This window comes from Apium graveolens, chromosome 5, assembly GCF_009905375.1.
Source record: "Apium graveolens cultivar Ventura chromosome 5, ASM990537v1, whole genome shotgun sequence".
In the NCBI taxonomy this organism is placed as follows: Eukaryota; Viridiplantae; Streptophyta; class Magnoliopsida; order Apiales; family Apiaceae; genus Apium; species Apium graveolens.
The window spans coordinates 2837084-2844960 of record NC_133651.1 but is presented as its reverse complement, the minus strand read 5'-3'; the positions used below and the strand labels follow the sequence as shown (position 1 = coordinate 2844960).

The following is a 7877-nucleotide window of genomic DNA, read 5'->3' as shown; positions in this document are numbered from 1 at the left end:
ATGTGGAACCCGGGATATTGTTGTCCAGACAAAAACTAAACAGCTTATGAGGATTTTCGAGACTAATGCCCATTTCATGCCTTTACAGTATCATTTACTTTTCCCTCATGGTGATGAAGGATTTCACTTGAAAATTCTATTAATGGGAAAAAATGGTGGTCCACCTCCCAGAATTATTGAAGGTGATGATGATGGAGAGGAATCAAAACAGAGATGTTATGTTTCAATGCGGGAATATTATGCCTACAAACTCATCATCAGACTAACTGAAGGTACTACATTACTGTTATAAACGTTATAAAATTTTTTGTCAATTTTATTATACTTTCATATAGGAATGTAAATTGAAGATACCTATATATAGATTGTAGATTGGTATTAATAAGATTTTAAAATTTATTCTATAAGATTAACTCCTCAGTTGAGTGGTCGTTTATGGTAACAATATATTGTTGATGCATTCACCGCAGTTGAACAGTACCGCCTGGAATGGATTAAATGGAATCAAAAAATTATTTGATCTAATCTATAAAATTCCATACGTGACTCCTTGAGAAAAGGTGATTCTGACACGACATGCCACGGGAAAAATGTAATTTTACCTGCTATATTCACTGGTTCTCGGAGATATATGTCACAGTATTTTAAGGACTCTCTTGCTCTATGTCGTAGTATTGGTCATCCATCATTCTTCTTAACAATGAGCTGCAACACTAAAATGGCCAGAAATTCAGAGTATGCTCCAGCATATGCCTGGCGTTAATGTTGGCGTTAATGTTGCAGATGCTCCGGATGTGGTTGCCCGTGTTTTTAAAATGAAGCTAGATCAATTGGTTGATTTAATAAAAAACAAAATTACTTTGGAAGATGCACCGAACGTGAGTATTTTTATGCTTTTATAAAACAACCTATAATAGTTGATTTTACACTATATCCTCTACTAATTTATGAAATTTTTGTAACAGTTATGTATGTGATTGAGTTCCAGAAAAGATGATTACCTCACACTCACATGTTAATTTGGCTAAAATTCTGATGACTTGGAGGTGATAAAATTATGTTTTCAGTTTTACTTTACTTTTTTTCTAAGTTAGAATCTATAATTACTGAAGTAAGTGATATGCTGAGAATTACGCAGAAAACCTTTATGTGCTTCGTCAAAATATCCGTTGTAGAAGAATTCAAAAACTGGTGGTATTTGAGCTGCATAAAATGTGAGGAAGATGCGTACAAGTATGAAAGAAGGTACAGATGTTCAAAATGTAGTTATATTATGCTAGTGCCTGTGAAGAGGTATAGTACGATAAATTATTATGCATAGGTTATTTATTTTAATGCCGAGTTTAATCTTTGTTCTTTGCGTCTAACCAATCAGATACAAGATTGTTGTTCTTGCTGGCGATTCGAACGAGGCTTTTAACTTTGTAGTAATGGATAAGCTTGTGAAGCGTATGGTTGGCCAAACTGCAACCAAGATGATACTGGACAATTCTAAGGTAAACATAATGACTGTTTAAGTAATCTAACAGTCCTAACACCTTTTTCCAGTTTCAATATGGTTTATCAATGCTTAAAATAAAATTATTATGTAGACTGAAGATGGCTATCCCAAGAAAATCAGAGACATTGTTGGAAAGGAAGTTACATTTGTCATTCAGATAACTTGTTAGGCCTTAATGATACTATAGAAGGGGTTGAATATAGTATCTACAATCAATTCGATTATAAACACAAGTATGTAACAGAAAACAAGTTTATTCAATATACCAAACTCTGTTACAGTAGATTTAATCTACTCTCTCAGTGATGTATGATATCACTAAGAGCTGCTAGGATTACAATGAATAATATTCTCGTGAATGATAACACATATAGTGTAAACCCTAATCTGTATTTATATACTACACAGTTACAAGATATCTCCTAATTGATATGATATGTTCTATTTCTTAAAATACATCAATCAGAGATTATCTACTGTAGTCCTTTAGTTGTATAACTCTACAAGCATATCTATTTTTGTTTAATCCAGATCCTCTCCTGTAAATCAGCCGCTTTTCATCCCTGAAGTGTATCCGCACTTAAGTTCTGATGTAAGTCCTGATGGCTTAAGTTCTGATAACTTCCTGTCTTCAGTAACTTCTGATTTCCAGTTAAGTTCTGACAGTATGTTCTGAAACTAAACAAATCAGATTAGACATGACATCACAAATATATCTAACAATCTCCCCCAACTTGTAAATTATAAAAATATACACGTTTATAGATTTGATGATGTCAAAAACATTTAAGTACAAATGCAATGAGAGTTTATATGCACAACTAAATACAACTTACTGTACATGCAGCTTTTACCAAATTCACTGAATCAGCCTGAATCCATAATGATTCCTTACAAAGTCTGATACCAGCTTGGTCTCTGCATTTCTTTTAACTTCAAGTAAATGAGCATTGACTTGATGCAGTTCTTCATCTTCAGTATCACCAATCTGATATATGACAGCTCTGAGTGCAGAAATTGGATTTCTTTCAAGTCTAGTTCCCAGTCTGATTACCCTTGGATGTGTAGAATCTTCATTATAGCATAAGCATCTTCCTTTCAGAATTACTTCTACCTTAGCAGAATTCTTCCTCATAGGAATTTCTCTTCCATCATCCTCAGTCATTATTGGAGTATACTCTATCATTCTTGCACCAGAAATTCTGAGTAAATCTCTTATTGTCTTCAGAATATATTCTGACCATTTCCTGGTAACATCAGAATTTACCTCCAATAGATAATGAATATATTGGAGCTCTTTGACAGATTTCTTCAGCACATCAGATTCAGATAATCTATGAGTTCTGCCATCAATCAGAAATAAGATCAATTTCTCTTTTACTTCATAATCATCATGAGTATCCATCACTACTTGAGCAGAAAACACTTTGTCAAGGTGCTTCTGTGTGATCTCTTCAAATGGCTTGTCAGTCAATGTGAATGGATCTCTAATATCAACTTCTATCCCAGTCTGAAATTTCTCTCTGTCAGAACCTAATCCAGAAGTGTCTCTAGCTTGCTTGGCTTTTACCCCAAATGCTGCAAGTTGATTCAACATCTGATTTGTCTTAGGCTGAACTGGAATAGACTTGTTCCATAGCAGCTTCTTCTTGTCTTTTAATATTAAGCTATCTATGTCAACTTGAGCAGTGTCAGAGGTTGATGTCTTGATGAATTGGTCAGGATTTGCAGTTTAATCTGTAGCTTGCTGTTCTGAAATATCTTCAGGATTTATTAAGTTCTGAACTTCTTCACTCTGAACAACTTGAGCTATGTCAGAGGTTGTCTTAGATTCTTCTGTCATCCTCTTTCTCTTCAGAGTTTCAACTATTTCATCTTCAGCAGCAGTATCATCAAAGACTTGAACCATCTTGCACACAGGATCCATCAGAATTTGAGGAATCTTCATCTTCTGTTTCTTGACTGTCTCCCCAACGTTTCCCTTTCCCTTGTCTTTGGGATCAGTAGTAGTTTGAGATCTAGTCCTTGATCTAGGAATCTCTATGGCATATCTTTCTCTTATCACAATCCCCTTTTCTTTTGGCCTTGGTGGCTTTTTTTCTTTTGGCCTTGGTGGCTTTTTAGCATCATAAACTTTTGACTTGGTTTGCTCTTCTCAGCATCAAATTTAGCTTCTTCTTCTCTTAATTCCTCTAAATCCACTCCTAGATTATCCTTAAAGAATAGTCTCTTGGCCAATTCTTCATCAACAGATTGAATTTTGGGATCTTCGTAGAAGAATGTTGCTTTCTTTCCTTTGAATTTCAAAGTCTGCAAAAACTTCTGTGACTCTTGGCTTCCAGCTTGGACTATCATATCAGAAGTAGTTTTCAGAACTTGATCATCAGTATTTGAAGTATCAGCATTTGTGATCAACAAAGGAACATCCTGATCTGTTGGCTTCTTTCCTTCCTTATTCCTCCCTTGCATAGCAGATCTATCAGAGTCCTTACTACCAGACATTCTCTGATGAAAACTTGTCTTTTGAGTGGGAATTCTGCTCCGCTACTTCCCTTGACTTTGACCTCTACTCTTTTCATAGTTTCCCTGGTCATCTCCATGATCATCCTTTTTCTTCAGTGTTTGGCTTGGGGAGCATTTGGACTTAACTACCTTCTCCCCCTTTTTGGCATCATCTGTCAGGAGTAGAGAAAGAATGAGTTCCACTGAAGATTGGATCTCATTTAACTGATTCTGTGTTAAGCAGCTTGATTTTGTAATACCTCTTCCAGTTGGGCATGTTGCTTGTCTTGAACAAGCTCAATAACATCCACATTTTCTTGAATTGGTCTGATAAACCTCTTCTTATCTAGTTTGAGCATCATGTCTAGCTTATCAGCTGTTTCATGAAGTTTATCAACCTTTGCATGAGTCTTGGAGTGTTCACCTTGTAGAGTTCTTGTACGGAGAGCAGTGACCTTTAGTTGATGCTTGAAGTCAGAACTTGTCAGCAACTCATCAGCTTTTGAGACATGTTCTGTCAGAATATGTGGGCTGAGAATAAAATCAGTATCATTCCATTTATGCATCCACTCAACCCCTTTAAAGGTTTCCTCCCATAGAACTGGAGCAGCCTCTTCCTCAAACTGGAATAATGCCTCCTTTCCTGTAGACACTGGATTGTTTACAGGAGCTGACTCTCTAGAACTTGCTAGAATCTCCTCATCTTCAGATAACACCAAGGTGTGTGTGGCTGTAGGAGACTCTGAATCAGCTTTGTCTCAATTCTGATCTTCATTTCCAAGATCAAAAATTGGTGTTGTTGGTATCTCATCCTGTAAAATTGAAGAAGTAATAGGAGTTGGTTGTTTTGTAGTTGGAGCTTCCAGATATAGAACAGTAGGTATATTCAAATTATGAATATCTATTTCGGGACTTGTCTCTTGTTTTTCAACATCATCTGTAGCTTTGATTGGAGAGTGAGGTGGAGAAATCACAGATTCTTGTACAGGTTCTGATATGTGGACTTCAGGAATTTCAGATTCCTGAATCAGAACTTCTTCAGCTGCTGGCAGGGTTTCAATCACAATAGGTTCTGATGAGATCAGAGATTCCTGATCCCCTTCCTCAGCATCTTCAGTATCCTCAGATTGAGTTTGTGCAATATGCATACCTGCTCTTGTCTTCCTTAATTTTGATTTTCTAGATGGAGGGGTGACATGATCTGTATCAGAATGTGAAGACCTCTTTCTTTTCTGAATGCCAGATGCTTCAGCTGCTTTCTCCTTCTAAAGAGTTGACTCTTCAGCTTCTTTTGTCACAGGTTTTGATGCAGGAACCTGGACCTGTTCTTCCTCATCTGATTCATCTCTCAAAATCAGTCTTCTCTTTCTCCTTGGTGAAGATTGAGGAACATATTTAGCGCTTGAGGTTTTGGGTCTGGAGGATGTGTCAGATTTTACAACTGGCATCTTTTGAGAAGTACCAGAGGTTGGTTTGGTTTTGGATTTGTGTCTGGACTATGAAGTGCTGACAACAGGTGCTGATGTTGGTGGTTGTGAGGTAGACTGTGGTTGTTAAGTAGTGGATGGTTGTAATGGTGCTACATCAGGGAATATGGTCGTGTAAGTGTCTGGGATAGTGTTGACTAAGAAATATTTGACAGATTGGGGTATTTGGAGAGGTCTTAGTACTTCTTTCTTGTTATCAGCAGATAACAAGTCAGTAAATTCCCTTTTATGTAACTTAAAAGGTTCCATTAGGTCACTGAACACTTGTGGCTTATCAGAACAATAGTAACTAACACAGCAGATGCATAATCAAAATGAGTTTGATTAAGAAGTGCATACCCTATTTGTTGACTCATGATTGGAATGGCATCGAAATTAGAGCATTTTTTAGCAAAAGTCTTTGTGATGCAATCAAAGAAGAAGCTCCATTCCCTCCTGATGTAAGGCCTCTTCAACTGTCCTAGCTTGGACAAGCTTTTCTCATATCCCAAGCTTGCCATCATGTTTTGAAGAACAGATTCTCCAGGTGCTGAGTTGTAAGTGCAGTTTTCAGGCAGATGAAGAGCCTGCCTCACTGTAGTAACAGTTACCAGATACTCATCTTCTCCTGATGAGAAGATGATGCTTGGAGATCCAGCTTCACCTCCATCATCATAGATTCCAGTCTTCCAGAACTCCAGCACTTGTTTACCAGAGATTGCTTGAGGTTGGGTCAGAGCATACCCAATCTCACTGTGAGCCAAGAAATCCTGAACAAAGTGAAGTTCTGAAGGAGCTTCATCCTTGTTCAAGATAGCAGAGTAGTTGTTTGGGACAAACTTAGCTCCATTAAAAATAACATCCTTTGGTGCCATTTCTGTTGAAAAAATCAAGTGAAAAGTTTGTGTTTGTAAAGTGTTTGATAAAATGCCTGTAAGATAATGTCAGAAAATAAGAGAGTAAGAAAATAAGAGAGAGAGAATAGAGTAAAAGAGTGGGTAAAAGATTGTATAATCTTTTATCTATGATATTTATACTCTGCACATGGTAACGTCTCTTTTGAATTAGAACCGGCAGTTTTTACACTTGGCAGCGTGTAATCAGTTAAAATATAAATAGTGGGCACGGTAAACATGCAGTCATTATTGCACACCTGCACATACCAAAACCAACACGCAACCCACTAATTATGACTATTTTTATCTCACCTAATTATTTTTCTGATAAATATAACCGTTACAGTAAATACCAAAAATATGTCAAGTAAATATATAATGCCACGCAAGCATCAACATTTGCATCAGAACTTGACTATTATCAGAATTTAACGGTCATCAGAACATGACTTCTGTACTCAAAAAGTGAATGACTGTTGTTGTGTTTCTTCACACAAATACTGACTGGTTTCTTCAGAGTTTAATCATCAGAACATAATCAGAACTTGTCCTCAGAATTTATGCAAATAATACTTAACTGTCTATCTATTATGCGATGATAGATTTAGGTGAACTTAAATGAACATAAGGCGTTTGTTAGACAACCTAGTATAGTGAAATTGTTTCATAACCTTAATAACAATATTATGAATATAATCATGAGATTCTTGTGTTTGTGAAACACGTAATTGAATATGAATTTTCGATATGAGAGAAAGGATGATTCTGTCAATAACAGATTTCTATCTGTAAGAAAGGGTTATTAAGTGACGCCTCTTGACAATGTTCCACCCGATCTGGGAATCATCTGATTATTGATTATTGATTTGAAATATTTAATTTAAAAGGAAGAATTTCTTTATAATATGATTATGATTGTAACGTAATCTAATCCCTCTAAAATTAAATAATATCAAGTAGTAATTGGCCAATGATACAACGGGCTTGTGTCGGTCATAGCCTTCCAACATGATAGAAAAGTAGTTCTTATTTTTGAATCATTGTCGGTTTGTGCTACAGCCGAGGGCTTTGATTTCGAAATAAGAAATACTTGTCTATTACATAGAGATGTGTACATTGAATAAGAATATAAAGGTCGGTACGTGCCACAACCGTGGGCCTTTGGGGACTGATTCAACTGTACCGAATGTTGGGTTAGACTTGACTTAGAATACTGAGTTTGTCGTGCCACAACCGAGACTCAATTATTCAAGAAGCTAAAGTTTAATTAGGGAATAACATAAGATGTAATTGACAATAGTTTTCTGCCTATTGAACATTACATGGCGGTTCGTGCTACAGCCGGGGTTGTGTAATGGAATGTAGGATCCCTATTCCCACTAGCATTATGAATGCTTAATTTTTCACGTAGGGGGTTGAATAAATTAGATAAACTAGTGGGAGCCACTTATGAATAAAGACCCGATTTATATAGTGTTTTCAAATGAAATCGAATATTTGCTAAGTGTTGTT

At 36.3% G+C, this 7877-nt stretch overlaps 1 long non-coding RNA gene across 1 annotated transcript; it reads left to right on the top strand.

Moving 5' to 3' along the window:
- Positions 1-756: 756 nt before the first annotated feature.
- LOC141659656 (uncharacterized) lies at positions 757-1238 on the top strand. Its single transcript, XR_012549853.1, has 3 exons — positions 757-878; positions 966-1046; positions 1139-1238. It is a non-coding gene; the product is annotated as an uncharacterized LOC141659656 (long non-coding RNA).
- Positions 1239-7877: the final 6639 nt, after the last annotated feature.